This window comes from Sus scrofa, chromosome 9, assembly GCF_054392235.1.
Source record: "Sus scrofa isolate SSC_HxYL_T2T_F1_AM1 chromosome 9, Sscrofa_HxYL_maternal_Yorkshire_Landrace_v2.0, whole genome shotgun sequence".
In the NCBI taxonomy this organism is placed as follows: domain Eukaryota; kingdom Metazoa; phylum Chordata; class Mammalia; order Artiodactyla; family Suidae; genus Sus; species Sus scrofa.
Genome location: NC_139391.1, coordinates 34,875,594 through 34,896,696, shown reverse-complemented (window position 1 = coordinate 34,896,696; position 21,103 = coordinate 34,875,594). Strand labels below are relative to the sequence as shown.

Sequence of the window (21,103 nt, the reverse complement as noted above, 5' to 3'; positions counted from 1 at the left end):
GCCTGGCTCAGTGGGTTAAGGATGCGGCATTGCTGCAGGCTGCAGCATAGGTCACAGATGTGGCTTGGATCCACTGTTGCCATGGCTGTAGTGTAGACCACAGCCACAGCTCTGATTTGACCACCACCGTAGGAACTTTCATATGTTGCAGGTGAAGAAATTTTTTGAAAAATGGTGAATCTCTATTTCTTCATCTCTAAATTGGAGCTAAAATTAAATTTCTTTCATTAGCCTTCTTACGTCACAAGTGAATGGTATTACAGGCAAAAGAACCCCATCCGGCAACTGACCTTCACTTAACAAATGTGCTCTGTATGTAGGCAAGTATATTATTAACGGTAATAATAACAAAGTGTCACGTTATTTAGGGCCTTCTGACAGACACTTTACATTCATTATCTCTCATCTTTACAAGGGTACTGTAGATTTACAGTGAGAAAACTGAAGTTGAGAGATAACAGGTGACTGCCTGAGCTGTAACTGCTAAAAAGTAGTGAAACTAAATTATGCCTGATATTTTTTCTGCCTTTTTAAAAACTATGAGATAACTTAAATATTCAAACATATAGAGAATGATATAATAAGCATTAACACACCAACCATTTATCTATAATGAATTGTAATACTTTGTTATGGTTGCCACAGTTATATTTTTTATTAAGAAATAAACATAGACATTGGTGAAACCTCTCTGCATTTCTCCTAAATTATATTCACTACCAACTTCCCTAGAAGTGACCACCTGTCTTTTTTTATGTACTTGTTCCATAAACCTCTGTGCAGTGTCGTTTACGTTTTGTGATATTATATGAGGGCACTATGTCTTGTACACTCTTTAGCAGTTTTCATTTTTTTCTAATTTAAATTTTTATATTTATCCATTTAAAACATGGAGCTGTATTCTACTTACTTTTTTCTGTATTTCTCTATTATCCTGTTGAACATGTAAGTGAAATTTCAATGTTTGATAACTGGAAACAACAGCAAGGTTGTCGTCCATGTGCGTCTACTCTTATATATGGGACAAAATCACTGAGCTACACACTCCCCTGATCCTTCACAGATCTGACACAACCCTTCTATGCTGTGTCCTAGCACTGTGGAGTTCAGCTCTAGGCTCCCTTGCCTGCTGACTTCTCCTTAATTTCTGCCAAGATGAGGACATGGCAAATGATCTGGAAGAGAGGAGAAGGAGGGAAAGGAATATCCTTCCCGCTTGGAGGTGAAGTCTGCATCTTTCCAGCAACAGAGGGCTAGAGGACTCCAGACTCAAACTTCTTCCACTTTCCCAGCTCTAGGTAATAGCAGTTACTCCGCAGGGAGCCTCAGTGGTCACAGAACCAGTCATGCTCACCTCCAGACACAGTGGTTGGAGTATCAGTCACACCATAATCTCTACTGTAAATTCATAAAGAAAACTTCTCATATTGGATAGTTTATTCCGAATACACACAGATCCATAAACAGACATAGACACACACATGCACTTGTCCCTTGCTGATTTCTCTAGTTCTCAGTGTTTCTAGGTGGTTCTTAGTATGATATAAGTAACTTTTTTGATCAAGGAAAAAAATGAAGGTGGAAATTTACAAGTTTCAGTAAAATAAATGACTTTAAAATTCAATATATCAATTTATGGAAATTACATTTTCTATTCATTGCCTCAGTGCTAATGAAACAACAATGAAGAGTTTTATTTATTTATGTTACTATTATTTCACACCACTTGAAAGTATTCCAGAATATCCAGAATACGACAGGTACAGTCATTAAAATGGTAAAGAACATTTTCTGCATGTTGATATTTTAAAAAGACTTCACATTATTAAACATGTATTAGCTCTGAAATGGAAAGAATCAGAATTAAATTGTTATTAAAAAGGATTGCTGGACCAAGTTCTATTCAGTTTTCTTGAAAAGTAAGCCAATATTGGAATATGTCTAGAGATGGACCACATTTAAATAAAAAGCAAAATGCCTTGTTAGAAATTACATTTATAATGGTTTTATTATGGTTCTATTAATTGTGCCATGACAACAAAAGTCTGAGATGAGCTTTGATGCATAATTATCTACAATTTAGTCTCTCCCATTAGGCAAATCCTCACATACCTGTCAAAGGCAGAGTGTAAAAGATGTTCAAATGGTAGTAGCTAGTCATTTAATGACATTGAAAATCAGTGATAAGACTTCAAAAGAATATGAAACTGCTAGGAAATTTTGGATTTTCTGAAGATTAAAAATGTGTGAGTTAAATTTGTGGCCTAGTAAAAGAAATCTGTTTCTGTTTCTTTGGCAGGAATGTTTTTGTTCACACACTGGATCTTTACTCTTCTAATATAAACATATCTGTTCATAATTTTGTGATCCCAGTCCTGTTTTGCATCTGTCTCTCTCAGCTTCACATCTCTCATTCCTTAAGGGAACTTTAGAAAATTTAACTATTTAGATCCCTTTAGAGAATATAGGTTGTTTGAACAGGGTTTTTGCTGTTGTTGACTTCTGGGGCTTTGGTTATAGAGAATCAGTGTATGCGTGTGTGTTGGGAGGGAGATCGACGAGAAAGAGAAATTCACTGTGAGTGTGTTAATCCATATTAGTTTCCTATTGATAGGTGCTGATAGACCCAGATGTACATCTATGTCCACACTGTGCTTATCAAGAGTTACCTGTAAAGGGCCATCTATTTATGACAAGGGATTAAACAAAAAAAGATGTGGCAATTTGAAAGAGAAGAACAAAAATTAAATATACGCAGACTCTGTTCTTTTTACAAACATAGGGTCTTAAAGAATATTTGTTCAATGGTGGATAAAAGGAGGACCAGTGACAAAAACAAAATGGGGGAGGAAATGTCCTGACTTGAGAGTCTCCTGGGTTCTGGAGTTCCCACTCTGGTGCAGCAGGTTAAGAATCCAGTGTTGACTTTTTTTTCTTTTTCTTTTTTTTTTTTTTTTTGTCTTTTTGCCTTTTCTAGGGCCGCTTCCTGCAGCATATGGAGGTTCCCAGGCTAGGGGTCCAATCACAGCTGTAGCCACTGGCCTACACCAGAGCCATAGCAACGCGGGATCCGAGCCACGTCTGCGACCTACACCACAGCTCACGGCAACGCCAGATTGTTAACCCATGAGTAAAGTCAGGGATGGAACCCACAACCTCATGGTTCCTAGTCGGATTTGTTAACCACTGCGCCACGACGGGAACTCCCAGTGTTGTCTTTGAAGATGCACGGGTTGTGGTGTAGTTGCTGATGTAGTTCAGATTCAGCCCCTAGCCTGGAACTTCCATCTGCTGCAGGTGCAGCTGTAAAAGAAAAAAAAAAAAAAAGAGTGTACTGGGTTCTAACCTCAGTTCTTACAAACTCATGGACATGGAAAACAGACTTGTGGTTGCCAAGGGGGAGGAGGATGGAGAGGAATGGATGGGGAGTCTGGGGTTAACAGATGCAAACTACTGTATTTGGGTGGATAAGCAATGATACTCTGCTGCATAGTGCAGGGAATTGTATCTAGTCACTTGTGATGGATGGAGCAGGAGGGAGGATAATGTGAGAAAAAGAATACACACACACACACATATATATAAAATGACTGGGTCACTGTGCTGTACAGCAGAAATTGATAGAACATTGAAAATCAAATCTAATAAAAAATTAAAATAAAAAATAAAATAAATAAATGGAAGGTAGATATACATATATTTTTTCTTTCTTTTTTTGGGGGGGGGGTCTTTTTGCCATTTCTTGAGCCGCTCCCACGGCATATGGAGGTTCCCAGGCTAGGGGTCCAATCGGAGCTGTAGCCACCAGCCTACACCAGAGCCACAGCAACGCAGGATCGTTAACCCACTGAGCAAGGGCAGGGACCGAACCCGCAACCTCATGGTTCCTAGTCGGATTCGCCAACCACTGCGCCACGACGGGAACTCCTACATATATTTTTTAAAAGAAAAAAATATTAATGGGATTTTGCTTCTTAGGGCCAGCTCCCCTGGTCTGAAATGAAAAGCAGCGCAGAGCTGGTTTTTTTAGGTACTCCACTCTGATACTATCACACTCTGAGCACCCAAGTATTTCTTTGTGGGTTTGGTCTCAGGGTAAGAGTTTGTACACAGGAAGTTTGATGAAACTCATATATTTTATTCTTTGGCTGAGACAGGATAAGTAAAAATCAAATATGAAAAAATTAACTCATATGGCTAACTACTAATGAACAGCCCAGAGATAACCACATTTTTACCTCCACTTCAACTGACCTCACGCAACGACTTTTAAGTTCTTAGCTGCATTTCTAGTCAGTGCATAGAGGAAGAGACAGACTTAATATTTTAATCCTAATCAACCTAATGCAAGATTGTACTTGGATTTTCCCACATCCTTTCTTTTGGCAAAAACTCATGAAATTTTGGAAAAAACATATTTCCATGGCAATTTACTTCACATTAGACCATAACAACCTAAGCTTAATATTTTAGATGATTTATAAATACAACCAAATGATATGAGAAAATGAAGAAGAGATTAATGGTTTGGAAATTTCAACGCTAAAACACTTCCAATGAAATATTCTAAAAATTTCTTATAAAGACTGAAAAGCAGTAGCTCATGAAAAAGAATTATCCTCAAAGAGAGCTTTAGATTTTAATAGGAAGTTACTACACTTCAAATTAATTTATAAAATATGTTTTTGAAATGTTTTTCATGCTCTTTAAATTTTATGATAATTTCATTACTATAATCTTTCTATGCTAATTAATGATTGCAATTTCTTTTGGGTGATTAACATTTCTTTTTAAAAATTCTGGCTAACTTCAGTGCTTCTGAAAATATGGTTATATTATCCTGACTAGTGTGCAATGCAATAGTGGAAAATATAGGCAATGCCCGCTGAAATATAAAAGCCAAGATTTAAAGTGGCCTAACAAGTTATTTTCCTTGCTGGTGTAAAGGGTATTTCTAATGATACTTAAATATCCACGCTCAGCTCTTTATGATGACCCAGCTACAATTTGAAAAGAGATCATGAAGATTAACTTGAAATGATAATTTGAAATATTTTGCTACAGGAATGTCTGGAGTTCCCATTGTGGTGCCATGGAAATGAATCTGACTAGTATCTATGAGGATGTGGATTTGATCCCTGGCCTCTTTCAGTGGGTTGGGGATCTGGCGGTTGCCATGAGCTGTGGCATAGGTCAAAGATGTGGCTCGGCTCTGGTGTTGCTGTAGCTGTGGCTATTGCTGGCAGCTGTAGCTCTGATTTGACCCCTAGCCTGGGAAATTCCATATGCCACAGGTGCCTCCCTGAAAAGCAAAAATAAAAGCAAAAAAGGGAGCAATGTCTTATATAGGCAAAGTAACAATTTTCTAATGATCTCTCATGTGTCCATTCAAGATTATGAACACAATTTCTTTCATCAAGATTTTTTCCACATTGAAAAAATGAAAATTCACATGTAGATCCTCATGAAGGAAAGAGTAAATTAGATTTTGAAAGAAAGGCAGAATATTTCCAGACTCTTTCCCTCAGATATGCTCCTGTTTAAGAAATTAATATTACGAGCACCACTCAGTGGAAGGAACACTGAACCAGAAACCACGAGACTGGGGTTCTGGGGTTGGGAGTCGCCTGACAGTATTGGGAACTGACATGATTTCCATAACTTCTCAGTGTTCCTGTCTATATAATGGAAGTAATACTAGCACCCTACTGACTCACAGAGTATTCTGAAGAAAAATGGACCTCACAGCTTTGTGAGAATATCTCCAAAACAGTGGTTAGCAAACTGTATTGCATTCACTTAGTTACCTGACTTCCCCGACTTCCCCACTAAGCTAAAAGCTTCTTGAGCTCAGGGATTACATCTGATGCATCTTTCTATCCCAGCACATTGCCAGAAACACAGTTGGTTTGATAAATTATTATTGAGTAAAGAAATACTTTACCCAAGTCAATTGTATACAGCAGGCTACTGAAATTTTAAAAGAATACCAAATTACCTTCCAAAGTAAAATCTACCATGCTACCACTTTTGAGACCTGGACGTTGGGGCGAGGGGTCAGCCAGTCTTTCTCATTTTTGAAATTTATGAACTCAAAGTGAGGAAGAAAATATTAGAACTTAAAATATTTTTCCTTGAGATGTGTAAAAAGAAAGTTTTGCTGACATTTAATAATCTGATTAAAACTGGAATCCTCTCTTTGTTTTGCAAATAAACATGTCCTATTAGTCCAGGAAAATTTGCCATTCCTGAATGTGTGGGTGTCTTCATACCGTCGCCTATTTTCTGCGTATCACAGCACAATGTAAATCATTAAATTTATGTATCGTTTTTACCATGTTTAATAAAATTAATCATCCCAAAAGACAATTAGCCTTAAAATAATTTTACAATAAACTACACTTTAAAAACAATTCCTAATAACGCAAAGGAAAGCAAACAAAAGGAAGAGTTGATGATTCCTTTTGTCCTAAAATAGTCTTTTGTCAGTTTTTTACAGCTGCACCTGTGGCATATAGACGTTCCCAGGCCAGCCAGGGGTAGAATTGGAGCTGCAGCTGTGGCCTATGCAACAACATGAGATCCTTAACCCACTGAGCGAGGCCAGGGATTCGAACCCTCAACCTCACAGAGACAAAGTCAGGTCCTTAACCCTCTGAGTCACAAAGGGAATGCCATGTTTTGGTATATTATAATTCTTACATTAGTAGTACTAACATGATTGAAAGATATACATATTATGACTGTAGGTAAAGTTGTTTTTATTGACAGAGCCAAAAACTTTTAGACTTCAAAGAAAAAAGATAGTAATAGTTAACATTTATTGGTCACATGTTTTATGATATTATAAAATAATTTCCCACTTTTTTAATCCTTATGAATTTCTATAACTATTGTTACTTTGTTTTTAAGTATATAAAATGCGATACATCATAACCACATTTGTACAGATTAGATAATTTATGAATTATAACAATGAAATTAACATTCATGAACACAAAACTTAAGAAAAAATACTACACATAAACTTCAAGTTACCATTGTGTTCCTTCCTTTGCCTCAGACCCCAGAGATGATCACTATCATGAAATTTAGTCGATAATTACTATGCCATCTTTGAAACACACACGTGTGTATTTTTAAATACTGTGTTTAGTTTTGTAAGCGAGCATGCTGTGTGTAGTCTCGTGTGACTTGCCTTTCACTTAAGTCCCTAGTCATTTGATATATGTTTGACTCATTTATTTAGTGCTAAGTAATACATGTGATTGTATGTACCAAGAGGGAGATTTTCCATTTTTTCCTATTTCCATTTTTTATTACATTTAGTGCTGCTATGAACATTTTTGCATATTTTAGTACATAAATGTCACGGTAAATTTATATTCTATTTCTGGTAAAGGATTGACCAGAGAAGGTAAGAAATGTGCATGTTCAATTTTACAAAATAATACCAAAATATTTTCTAAAATGATTAGATTTGTTCACACACTGACTAACAAAGTCAGGTGTTTTTATTTTTGCTTATTGAGTGGTTTCTCACAATGGTGTTAATTTCATTTCTCTCACAACCAATGGGGTTTAGTTTCATTTTATATGTCTTTTTTGTTTACCATAAAATTTTTCATAGAATCTTATTAATTTTTAATTTTTCAAATTTTAGTGCATCACTGATTATTGCTAACACTATTTCTCTGTCTCTCTCTTACTCCCATCTTGATTCATTTGCCATTTATTTCCATTTCAATCTTCAGATTTATTATTTTCCCTCTTCTAATATCTTTGGGTTTACTACACTGTATTATTCTTGAAAAAAATTACTTAATTTGACAGAAAAGATGACATTTTATGATTACATTTGCATGAACTATCCAGAATGGGTAAATCCATTGAGACAGAAAGTAGATTGGAGGTTTCCAGGGACTGGGCAGAAGAGAGAATGGCAAGTAACTTCCTAGCAGATACAAGGTTTCTTTTGGGTAGTGAAAATGATTTGGAACTAGATAAAGGAGTGGTTTCCCAACATTGTAAATAAATGTACTGAATGCTACTGAGCTGTTAACTTTAAAAAGTATTATTCTTATGTATTATCAAGTTCACCTCAATAAAAAAGAACTTAATTTGGACCATTAGTTTATTAATTTTCAATCTTTGTTTTCTAAATAGCCATTAGTGATGATATCTATATATCCATGTCCATATCGATATCTACATTCTGCTTTTGTAACATCACCTCAGTTTTAAATGTATTATTTCTGGTATCATACTATTCTAAGTATTTTCAAAAATTCTCTTATGAGTTATTATTTCACCAATATATTTAACCACCAGAGCATCCACCAATAAAATGCTCAGTCATTTGCATGCACCAAATCTTTACTTTCTGAAATAATAGGTGTTATTTTCCCTTTACAAGGCCTACATACAAAGAACCTCCCAGCTATAAAAGTTTAAAACCAAATATTTTACACCATCAAATCCCGAAGTTTGTTTGTATAAGCATATAGAAGAATTTATAGAAAGGCTTAAATGAAAAGGGACATTAATGTGCAACTAGAGTCCTGTTTTGAGGGAATTTGCATTTCCCTGGCATAAACTATAGTTCTATTACATTAACATTAATTTCAAATGCTATCAAATTTACCTAGGAAACATTTCTCAGCTATCGTCTTAGATCCACTGAGTTCATCATTCATCTAACTTGAGTTAAAATGTACCAAACATAGTGTAGGTGTTTAATAAATATTCATTAAATTCATTAGCTGAAGGAGACAGATATGATTTCCTACTCTGAAAACTAAATGTTGATTATTCTTGTTCAATCATTAATGCATAAGACCCTTAAATACAACAGTAAAAGCAAAATTTTAAAAATACCTTAATTATTTCTTCTTTCATATTTGCATTTTGCAAGATATTGAGTTTTCTTAGTAGGAGGGACCATGAATTTTTAGAATTCCTCATGGTGGTTACTCAAAAGAATTTATCAGTCTTGGACTCTTACCACAGACCCTCTGCTACCAATGTTGCATTTGACTGGGACTGAAGACAGTTTGATCCAACATTTGCCTTTATATTTACTCCTTCGGACTGTTGGTTCCTTAAGTGCACATTTTCTTTACCAGATCATTAATCTCAGTGTGAGCACTATAAACATTTGTAGCAGAACTAAAGTAGGTAATTCAATAATTGAATTTTTTTCTCCAAAAGAAGTTAGAGAAATACTCCAACTTTTTAAGTATTGGTGTTAGCACTGGCTGTGATTATGGCTCATTCCTCTTCACAGCTAATAGTGATACAAGATTATTCATTGAGTGAGAAATGTATAAATTCTATATTAAGACAACTGAGATTATACTAAGAAGACAGTCAGGAAGATGATTTTCTAAATATTCCATTTTCAATATTAGCCCAAAACTACAGACAAATTAGATAATATCTACTCAAAGAAAAGAATTTTTAAAAATTTTTGGAAAAAAATGGTTAGATATATAACCAGGTATACAATTTCATTTACTTTCTTATTTATATATATATTTTTTTTCTTTTTCAGTGCTAAGTACACTGTTCTAATAGAAAATAAAAAAACTATTGTGGGAATTGTTTAATTGAGAAATCTATTTTTAATTACAAATATATACTTAAAGTTTGCTAGTATGTAAAATAATATTAAGTAATGACTAGTAAAAATTTTGCCTCTAGAATAAATCAATAAGAAACACAATCACTGTATTCAAGTCACTGTGCTAAACACTGCATTCTCTAGCCAATTCTTATATTCATTTACAAAAAAAAAAAATAGCCTACATTTATTCAATATAGCCTACATTTTCCAGGGCTTCATGTTTTGCAAATCTATTTGTTTGGGGTCATGTAATAAAGATATTTGTAATAAAGAATAATATTACTCTTTTTCCAGTGTTTGAAGCAATACCATCCACAGACAGAGTATATGTTAGTGGATTTAGTCTCATAACTATGCACTTACAAAAACAACTTCCTAGAATAAATATATCTAAAAATGAGCCCAAAATGAAAAGAAAAAAAAAAAAACCATGCAAGTGCTATTAACTTTAAATTTTAGAACGTACCTTAGAATGGTTCACACCAAATACTTCTACCAGTTTACAGATGAGGAGACTCATCTATATCATATTATTTGTATAGCTATAGTGTGTAAATTTGTGCAATATTCATCCTTTGACATCATTTTTTTCTTTCTTTGAATGTCTTAGATTATTTTTCCATGATAGTTACAAACATTTAAAATGTGGAGTTTGAATAGAAAGCGAAACATAATACCTATTGATAGAATTTTGTTAGCACATCATAAGAGTTATATATGCATGCACATACATATATGATAAACAGCTGATAGATGATACATAGATGATGATAGATAGATAAACTTGCTTTACCTGAGATAATTTAAGTTGCTTGGAAAATAGTTTGATTCTTTTAGGTCTTTCTTTAAAGAGGAAGCAAGGTATCATTTAATCTAGGATTAATTTACCATCCTCCTGAGGTAAGCTTTTTGAGCTCTCTATCTGATGTCCCATAAATATGAGGTACTGTTTCCTCTAACTCTTCTGGGTAGTTCTTACTCTCCTCCCAGGTAATTTCCTTACACAGAGCTCTAATCAGAATTTTGCCAAAGACTCCAGGGGGATCCTCTGCAGACTTCCCAAATCCTCTCTGCAGCTCTCCCCTCTTCACTGTGGCCTGTACTCTGGAAGCCCAGAGCTGCAAGGAGATGGTTTGGTCTCCCCCACCCCTCAGCTTCCTCTCTTCAACTCAGGGAAACCATCCAGAGTCCCATGAGGTTCTGTCTCCTCACTCTGTGACCAGGGAACTTTCTCCTGGTAGTGGCCAGGGACAATGCTAGGGCACATCATATATTTTTCTTAGCTCTCAGTGATCACTATCCTTCATTGTCTAATGTAATATCTTTTGTCTTTTTTTTTTCCCAGTTGTTTCACTTAGGAGGGTAAATTTGATACCTTCTACTCAATTTTAAATAGAAGTAGAATTCCTCATTCAGATGTTAACTCTTCTTATTCTTACAAGTGAATAGCTTGATACTCATCAAAAATTTATTAAGAAGTTCTTTTGTGCTGGATTCTGGGAAACAACCATGATGAGAAAATCACAACCCTTTGTCTTAAGAAATGCAGAGCTCATTGTGTGCAAAAGACACACAAATAGTCCCTGACAATATTATAAGATGAGTGCACTAAAGTAAGCTTGTACAGAGTTCTATGGGAACACAGTAAGCTTGGCTCCCTCTGGAAGGTAAATCATTTATATATTTTTGGATTCAAGCATCTACCAGCATTTAATAATGAAGGACTGAGCATATAGCAAATCTGAATTCTTTAGGCATCATAATCATTCTCGTAACTTACGTGATTGCTCACTTACCATGTTCCATGCAAATGCTAAGCATTTTGCATGGATTATTGCATTTAGTTCTCATAACATCCTGATGAAGTTGGTATAATTATTATTGGGGGCTCAGGGTGTTAATTAACACATGCAAGCCAAATGATAAATACAAAATAGAATTGGAATTCAAACTCTCCAGCTGGATTTTAGTGTCGACTTCTTATTTCTACATTATACTGCTCCTTTCTAGATCATGGAATCTAAGTCACAGTGTTAAGAAAGTATCAAGGATTTGGAGTTTCTGTTGTGGTGCGGTGGAAACGAATCCAACTAATAACTATGATGATGCGGGTTCAATCCCTGGCATCCCTCAGTGGGTTAAGGACCCAGCATTGCTGTGAGCTGTGGTGTAGGGCGCAGACGTGGCTCTGATCCCTTGTTGGTATGGCTGTGGCATAGGCCAGCAGTTATAGCTCCAATAAGACGCCTAGCCTGGGAACTCCATATGCTGCAGGTATGGCCCTAAAAAGCAAAAAAAAAAGTATCAAGGATTTAAGGAATAAATTTTGTTTTAGAACAATGCTACATTATTTGCCTATGTATCCATGTGCAATATCCCTCAGGAGTCTAAACCTGAGTGACAGTCTCAGAAAGGTAGGAACTCCCATTAGGCAATGCCGTGTGACTCCCATACCTTGTTATCACCCATGTTCATTGTTGTGCTAAGTTGATCAGGACACTCTTAAGAGAGCTATATTAGTGAGTGCCAGGATGAGAAAAGAGGAAATTCAACAGAAATCATCCTAGGCTGATGAATCTAACAAAGTCCCTGAAAACTAAAGAAATCAAGCCTACCTACAAGGTAAAAGTGACCTAGTGGTACAAGGTTTCAATTTCAATTGAAAAAAACTACATAAATATTTACTGCATGAAGATCCAATTTTGGAAGAAAACAGAAAGTACATTTGTTTCCTTTATATTTACGCTGTAAATAAAAGTACAATTTTTTTTCTAATTTTTTATTGGAATATAGTTGATTTATAATATTAGTTTCAGATGTATAGCAAATTGATTCTTTTTTCCCATATATGTTGTCATAGACTATTGAGTAGATTTCCCCATGCTATGCAGTAGGTCCTTGTTAATTACCTATTTTATGGATAGTAGTGTAATAATTCTTAACATCCAAAAAAATTACTATTAAAGAAGCTGTGCCTTACCTACCTGCGTTAAGGCCAAACACAACCTATGTGTCTGAATGCTGTTCACTTAAGCGGAATTTACATGAACACATGTAGTGTTGAGCAGCTGATATATCAAAGGGATCTCACCTTTCAACTGCCTCACTTATAAAGTTGTTCCAAATTATTGTTCAAAGCCAATTGCATAATTTTATCACAAACTATGGAATACTGATTCTTTTTGGTATTGTGAAGAAAATTTAATGATTTATTTTAAGAACATTAAATCTTTTTCAATTTTCACCCTTTTATTTTTCAGCATGCAATTGTGCCACATTAATATGAGTCACATACAAAACATCACTCTAGCTCTCTGAAATTCTGATATAGGAAGCATATGTATTCTCCTGGCCTCTCTGTAATATACAAGCAACCATAACTCACAGAATCTTTACACTAAAGTATGTAATCAAAGCAAATCAAATTAGAAGAATATATACTGGACCTGGAATCCAATATCATTAAACGATCTGAGTTCAAAGCCTTGTGTGACCATTTACTAAGTCTGAGATTATGAATATGTCAGCTTTCCTTCTGGGGACTCTAGGAGGAATAAATGATCTCTATGGTCCCTTACAACACTGGCATTCTACAAAATTTTGGACATTTGGGGTTTATAGAATCAAGCCCTGCTTATCAAGTTATAACCCAAGTCATTTTGTTGTGACATATTTTCCCAAGATGCTATGTTTTCAGTAAACAAGACTATAAATGTGAAATCTATATGGAAATCAAATTTTTGAACCACACATTTATTTTTCAGAACTATCATGCAGTAGATTAATAATCCTCATTGGCAGAACACCAGTAATTGGGTTGGTGCCTACACTTTCAGGTAGAAACTAATCCTGCCCTGACATTACTGAGCAAAGTAATTAGGAAACCTCTCAATTTGCACCGAATCCACCATCACGTATATAGAGTACCAGAAAATGAAAACTTTTTAAATTAAACTTGGCGTTTATGATCTCACAGCTGCTCCTTTTCATGTCCTATAAAGTACCTTGATTTTGATACCAGGAGGATAGAGATCTATAATATAATTCCAGAAGGAAGATTTTATTTGGCTACAAACAGGAGAAATTACTGTTTATAATGAAAGCTTGATCAGAATAAAATCTCCCCTAAGCACAACTCAGGGCTTAGGTAAAATCTTTTTGCGAGGAAAATTTCACTTTGGTTAGATCAATGTCATTGGAATGATATTATTTGCATATATCATAATAAAAGAAGGTAAATCAGGAATGGGCCACAAAAAAACAGAAAAGTCAACTGAAACTTCCAACTACAGTCAAGAGTCTCAGAGATTTTGTAGGTTTTGCAGTAGTTTTAAGCAGGTTGAATCAGGTTTTAGATAAGCCGATTATGTTTTTTGCAGGTACTTGAGCGGGTGGACAGAAAGAGGTAGGCTGGCCAGATCAAAGACACACATTCAGGACTCCCCAGGTCAACAGAAACCTGAGGGCAGTGCAGAATCACAGCTAAAAGACAGTTTATGGGAAATTTCCAGAGTCAAAGGAAGTTAATCCCATTTGGATAGAAGGAGCAAGGAAACTGGAAAGAAGCTGTATGAACAACTTGTAAGGAATGTGCCAAATCTGTGTTCCTACATTGTCAGCAACTATGTCCATTAAAACATAAAGCCTGAATCATAGTGTGAAAATGGGGAGTGAAAATAAGACATGATTGCTTCTAGGTTAATGGTTAGTGCCTATTAAATGCCTAATCACTTATTTATTCACTTAACTATGTGCAAATTTATAAAGAAAAAGAAATGAAATAAACAAAAGTATTTTAAAAGAGTTATGTTGAAGTGATACAAATATGATTTTTTCTACTTTTTTCTGTATTTTCCAAGTTTTTAATCTTTCCATAGCAAGAGCTTGTAATATAAAAATATATTTTGTATCACAAAATGTATATAAGCTATTTTCCCAGATAAAGGAGAGAATGCAAGAACAAAAAAATAAAAACTTTTCTATGATGCACTGTGTTAGGATGAAAAAACATTCTTAAACAAGGAAGGATTTTAAGAATAAAATCCGAAAAAAAAACCTGATGCTTGGGAGTTTTCTTTGAACTATGGCACATCTCAAATTTTCTGATTTTATTGCATTATTTTTTTATATGAAAAAGAATACATCATAATAATAACAATTATACTAGATGCTCACCACTATGTCAAGCACTTGGCATTATTAACATCACTTAATCTTTATCCATACTGGAAGGTAGGGGTCTAGTACCCTGGTTTAAAAATATGAATTTATAGATTCTAAGAGGTTAGGTAAGTGGCCCAAGCCACACAACCAGCAAGGTGTAGAATCAAGATTTAAGCTCATGCTTTTCAGACATATCTCCATTTTTAAGAGGATAGTAGTGTTTTATCTACTCAGCTCATGGAGAAACTCACTTTAAGTTTCAACAAATTCTCAATTCTCTGTGGTTTGTTCTGAGCAATGCACATTCTAAGGTCTACATATTTCTTTTGAAATTAAAAAATTCATATAAGTAGATGATTAAAGGCCCCAAGCAATTTCGTTCTGGGTACTAAGTTGAATTACTTTTAAGTTTTTAAGGATATTTAACTTTAAAGACTTCTAAAGCAGATCACTGTAGTCTAATAACGTCCTGGTTGTATTCTTAAAGTCCTTTGCTGCATCCTTTTGAAGTTGAATTCAATTTCTTTATGCTTTTAGAATCAAAATTGATATATCTTTTTTATTTTCTGTTATGTCAGTGCATTGAATTTTGAAAGTACTACTTTATCAGTGTATTTTTCTGAGACATTTGAAATTTTGTTCACTTAGAGCTGTTGTTTGGGAAATGTCTTAAAGTCACCATGAGAGGTCAATGACAGGTCAATTAACAATTTATTTCTCAAACTTAGTAACTGAAAGACTATTCATTTGTAAGTAGTGTGATAAAAGTTATAGATTTGAAATTTTTATACTATAGAGGAAACATCTGTGTTTCATCAGAACTGTGAAGAACATGGGTTTCAAAATGAATCAGACAGACCAGTGTTCAAATTTTATAAACCAAGTGACGTTAGGCACATTTCTTTGTTTGCAGGCTGGGGGCAAAGCCATTGCCTCCTTTATTAATTATTTTAAAAATTAATTGTGCTAATACACTTAAAGTAATTAACCTACTGCCTGACACCTAGACTCAATAAAGGATTCCTCTCTTTGTTGCTATTGTAATTGCCATTATTATTATTATTGCTGAATAATTATATTTTATATATATTTTCCTCTCATGAAATAATACTAAGTAAAGGTTTAAATGTGAAATTGCTGTACACTTTCCCCACTTTGATATTTTCCTTCCACCTTCAAATGAATGACATCAATATATGGATGCTTTCCTAGCACTAAAATGACTACTTTTGAGACAATTGGCCTATTTTGAATCCTGAGGCAATGGCCTTCCTGCCTAGGAATGAGGGATAAGGAATAGGGTATCGTGCTGCTTTGTTAGGAGGATTAAACACCCTCCCATCTTCCAAAAGTTAAAATTTCAGGGAAAACGATTGGACCAGACACTTAAATGTCAGCAAATGCCTGAGTATCAGAAGAACTTCAAGCATCCAATGCACAGGCTGACCACACAGAAGTAATAAAGCTAGCTAGCTCATGAGAGTGCAAAAGCAGATCACAGCCTGCAGAATGAGATTAGGAAAAAAAGAGAAGTCCATGCATGAATAGAGGTAAGAAAACAGAACCATTACAATAATCAAAGGATTATTATAACTAATTATTATAATAATAACTAATATTATTATAATAATTACTTATAAGTTAATGAGTAATTAACTTATTTTTTAAATTAAAGTATAGTTGATTTACAATGTGGGGCCAATTTCTGCTGTATAGCAAAGTGACCCAAATGCATGCATTATTTCTCTCATATTAACCTCCATTACGTTCTATCCCAAGAGACTGGAACTCCCTGTGCTATATATATAGCAGGACATCATTGCTTATTCATTCTAAATGTGATAGTTTGCATCTACTAACCCCGAATTCCCAGTCCATCACACTCCCCTCTCCTTGCCCCCTTGGCAACCACAAGTATGTTCTCTATGTCTGTGAGTCTATTTCTGTTTTGTAGTTAGCTTCATTTGTGCCATATTTTAGATTCCGCATATAAGTAATATCACATGGTATTTGTCTTTTTATAACAAACCAATTAGAGCTTTCAGACCAAAGTATCAAAGTAATTATCTGTATATACTTTGTGTCAGGTTTTATATATATATATATATATATATATATATATATATATATATATATACACATAAAACACATGTATACATCGCACATATGTATGTATATGTATATGCTCCTCAGTTATTATTTACTACAATCATGTCAGATAATTGACTTCTAGCCTTTAAATGAAAAAAAAAAAAACAAGCTTTTTAAAATGAAAAGTATTGTGCAGCTTCTTAAATGAAGTGTCAGAATCAAGATTTCAATTTGATTTCTCAGGCTTTAGGCCATCATCATCACTAAAAACAACTGAACAATGAGTAAGCAGCTGAACTATTGAAGGGCCCTGAAGATTCCTAGGAGGGATGGAGAAAAGGACAAGAGTATAGGCTCTAGCGAGCTGAAGACAAGACAGAAACCTCTCTTACAATCACAGGCCACACTACCTGATTACCAGGTCCTCATGAGGAGTGACTGACCAGGAAATGGGTGGTTCTCATCCTAATAAGACCCAGCACCTTCCACCACATCAAATATCCCATAGAATCCTTCTTTTCCTAGGCTAAAATAAAGTTAGTAGCAAATCTAATCTAACTACCCACTTGCTTTTTAAAGAAAATAAGTAATATGCTTTTACTATAACCTACAAGAGAACCTACAACTTAAATCTCACAGGGATGTCCAAGTCACTCAGGAACTTTTATGCAGGTGCAAGAAACTTATGTCAAAGTGGCCACAAGATTAATAGGAGACGGATGAATGTAACTCCATGTTTACTGCTAGAAACCAAAGCTTTGTGCGAAATCTTGAATTTATGGGGCGGGAGGGAGGGAAGGAAAACATTTACCTGTCTGTTCTTTGCCTCATCCCTTCACTTCATTCCTGAACTGCAGGAGACTGAGCCCTCTTGGGCTTTGGTGACCCCATCTGGGGAGTGTTTATTTGATGGTTGACTTTGCTGTGCCAGGTACTTCCTTTCCTGTTTTACCATCAAGTGTGATCCATGGATAATTCTTGGCAATACTCCACTTATAGTAAAATCACATGCATTGTATTGTGTCAATTACTAGCCATGACCATCCAATGTAAAATGATGGAATAGTCAGATTTTTGCATCTATATGTAGAGTCAGGGAAGTGACAGCCCCAAACACAGAATGATATAAATGAATCTTTTTTCCTTGTTTTAAGAAATATATTTTCATTTCAAAAGAGATTAATCCAGATTGAACAGTATCATGTTTACTATATTTATTTGTGCAGTAAAGCAAAGTGAACAAAAAATATTTCATAATATACAACACAGATTTTTATGTTTCTCATATATATATATCTGTTTTATTTGTATATGTAATATATATATATAATAATGACATCTCAAATTTAAGAGGTCTAACAGGATTAAAAAAATTTTGGGGGGAGTTCCCGTCGTGGCTCAGTGGTTAGCGAATCCAACTAGGAACCATGAGGTTGCGGGTTCAATCCCTGGCCTTGCTCAGTGGGTTAAGGATCTGGCGTTGCTGTGAGTTGTGGTGTAGGTCGCAGATGCGGCTCGAATCTTGCGTTGCTGTGGCTCTGGCGTAGGCCAGTGGCTGCGGCTCCGATTTGACCCCTAGCCTGGGAACCTCCATGTGCCATGGAAGCAGCCCTGGAAAAGGCAAAAAGACAAAAAAAAAAAAAAAAATTTGCATCTAATACTTTACGGCTATGAAGAACAAAGACCACATCTGAACATGTCTTAAAGCCAATTAATTATGGTAACCTCCAGAGAAGAATATTTTTGTAAATTATTAATGACTTGGTTCCACTAAAAAAAAGTTTAAGCAAATGTGAAAAAAGAAAATCCAGTTATATGTCAATTCAATGCTGTCAAAACAAAGACAGATAAGACATTTCTCCACAGAAAAACATGGGTTTAGAGAATATTTCTGACAACATTTCACATGGTAAAGTATAAAAATCTAATAGGCAATCCCCTTATTTGGGGGCGGGGAAATGATTTCAATGTGTTCTCCTTCGGATTTGCTCAGTAACCCCTAGGGACTTTTAAATTGGGAGGCAGATTACCGGCAATAAGCTCACAAATTTAGAGCTTTCCTGAACAGGCATATTGTAGAAATCAAGAACATCTCTGACCCTGAACATTTGGTGAAGCCTGGAGTTAGGCACCGTGTGGCCTAAGTCATTAGTTAAAGGTGCCAAGAAGTTGAACTTCAGATGAACATCTTCCAGGGAAATACCCAGCCAATGGCTAGGAAGAGATGAGCCAAAAACTTCTTTGACATGAGATTCCAAACAACTCTGGAGACCTTTAGGTGGTGTATTCAGCTTTGTAAGGGTGGACACCCTGGGACATTTCTTTCTTTATCTCTTCTACTATCTCAGCCACCGCTGGCTTTTCTGAATCAAGACCAAAATTCTCTGTGTGGTGCCCGGAGATTATCCATGGGAAGCTCATTCTGGCGACACCGGATACCCAGAGTGCTGCCATCTTTGAGGAGAGCTTTGGGACAAAGACTGAAAGAGTCTTACTGACAACTTAAATGTTACAGTGGCTCACTATCTATGGAAAATTCTTGGCAAAACTCCAGCCCCTCAAAAAATTATGCTCTCCTTTTGATGTGTACAGTGATTGCACCCTTGACAATTTAGGGTATATCAACTCCGTGCAAAAAACAAAGACACCATGAGCTTAAATGTAAAGGGAAATTAGGCTTTCAGCTCAGATAATAAAGAAAAGTTTTTCACCTTCATGTTATGTCTGATTTCCAAAATTTAGCAGCTCACGTGGAAGTTCTTTGTTGTATGAAATTGTCCCAAGAATTGCAGGAATTCCAGCACCCATGCCAAACACTCCCCTCATACCTCCACCAACACCAACACTACCAAATATCAGATGCATCTCTTATAATCATTGTCATAACCAAAAAGACATCCACATGCCCACAAATCACCCTCTAAGAAGCCAAAACTATCATTTTATTTTTTATTTCATAAAACAACTTGTATAGATTTTAGATGATTTGATTAGCCTAGCCTAGTGTTTCACTGATCCCTAACTGAGAGAAAAATGGGCTTTGGAGTTAGTTTTGAATACAAATCCCTGCTCTGGAGTTCACTATCTTATGATCTTGAGCCAATTTTACCTTTCCTAAGATTCCTCATTGAGAAACAAGAATAATGCAACCATGGCAGAGAATTTTTGTGATGATTAATTAAAATAACATATAGTGATGTGTATAATGCCTACCCATATGATTGCTCACTAAAATACTGTTTCTATGCTTGAAATGTCATTAAGCTTTGCAATATTTTATAATAAAATAATGAAAATATCTTTGGTGAGACATGAAGGTGTGTGGAGCAGTTTCCTGGCTTAGACTAGCCAAGCATGAAGCTGGGGCAGTTGAGGCAAAGTAACAGGATCATCAGTCGAGGTTAAGAAATTACAAAGAGTTCCCGTTGTGGTGCAGTGGAAATGAATTTGACTAGTATCCATGAAGATGCGGGTTCAATGCCTGGCCTTGCTCAGTGGATTAAGGATCTAGCATTGCCATGAGCTGTGGTATAGGTTGCAGACATGACTCAGATCCCGCATTGCTGTGGCTGTGGCGTAGGCCAGCAGCTTTAGCTCCAATTCGACCCCTACCCTGGGAACTTCCATGTGGCCCTTAAAAAAAAAAAAAGAAATTACAAAATAAGCTTGTCAATATCCCATAATTTTTAAAACCCCATATGACAGGCTTAACTTCCTGTATACACACACACATTTATATGATATGTGTGTGTGTGTGTGTGTGTGTGTATACCCTTCTTTTCAAGAAGGAAAATTAGTTCTATAATGCAGCTGCTGTTTTTTATTATTTTCATGAGTTTCTTAAATTCAAACAATTTGATAGAGGATTAGAATACATTTCGAAGTAAAGAGTTATATCCAGAAACAGCAGGAGTGAACGTGTAAAATCTATGAACCATGGACATGCTCATAGACACAGGGAAATACCTAATAATGTTTAAATTGTTAAAGCCCTCAAAACTGGTAAAATGTGCTATAAAATTTGTTGTTTTACTTTATAATTGACTTTAGAATGAATACCACAGACTTTGCTCCTTCTTTTCTCATTTCTATGAAGATTAGCATTTTTTCCCATTCAATGGAAATTTCCCTTCTTTTACTTTTACTTCTGGGCTCCACTGTAATCAATAGAAACAATAAGTTCTTTCAGATGTTGAAATAGGCAACTAAATTAGAATAAATAAA

General features: G+C 35.3%; 1 long non-coding RNA gene and 1 pseudogene across 3 annotated transcripts in view; both read right to left on the bottom strand.

Moving 5' to 3' along the window:
• The window catches only part of LOC146399834 (uncharacterized), a 309,733-nt gene that overhangs the window by 99,956 nt on the left and 188,674 nt on the right, over positions 1 to 21,103 (bottom strand). The gene's annotated exons all lie outside the window — the stretch shown is intronic.
• Positions 18,869 to 19,333, bottom strand: LOC100524514 (large ribosomal subunit protein mL50 pseudogene; annotated as a pseudogene).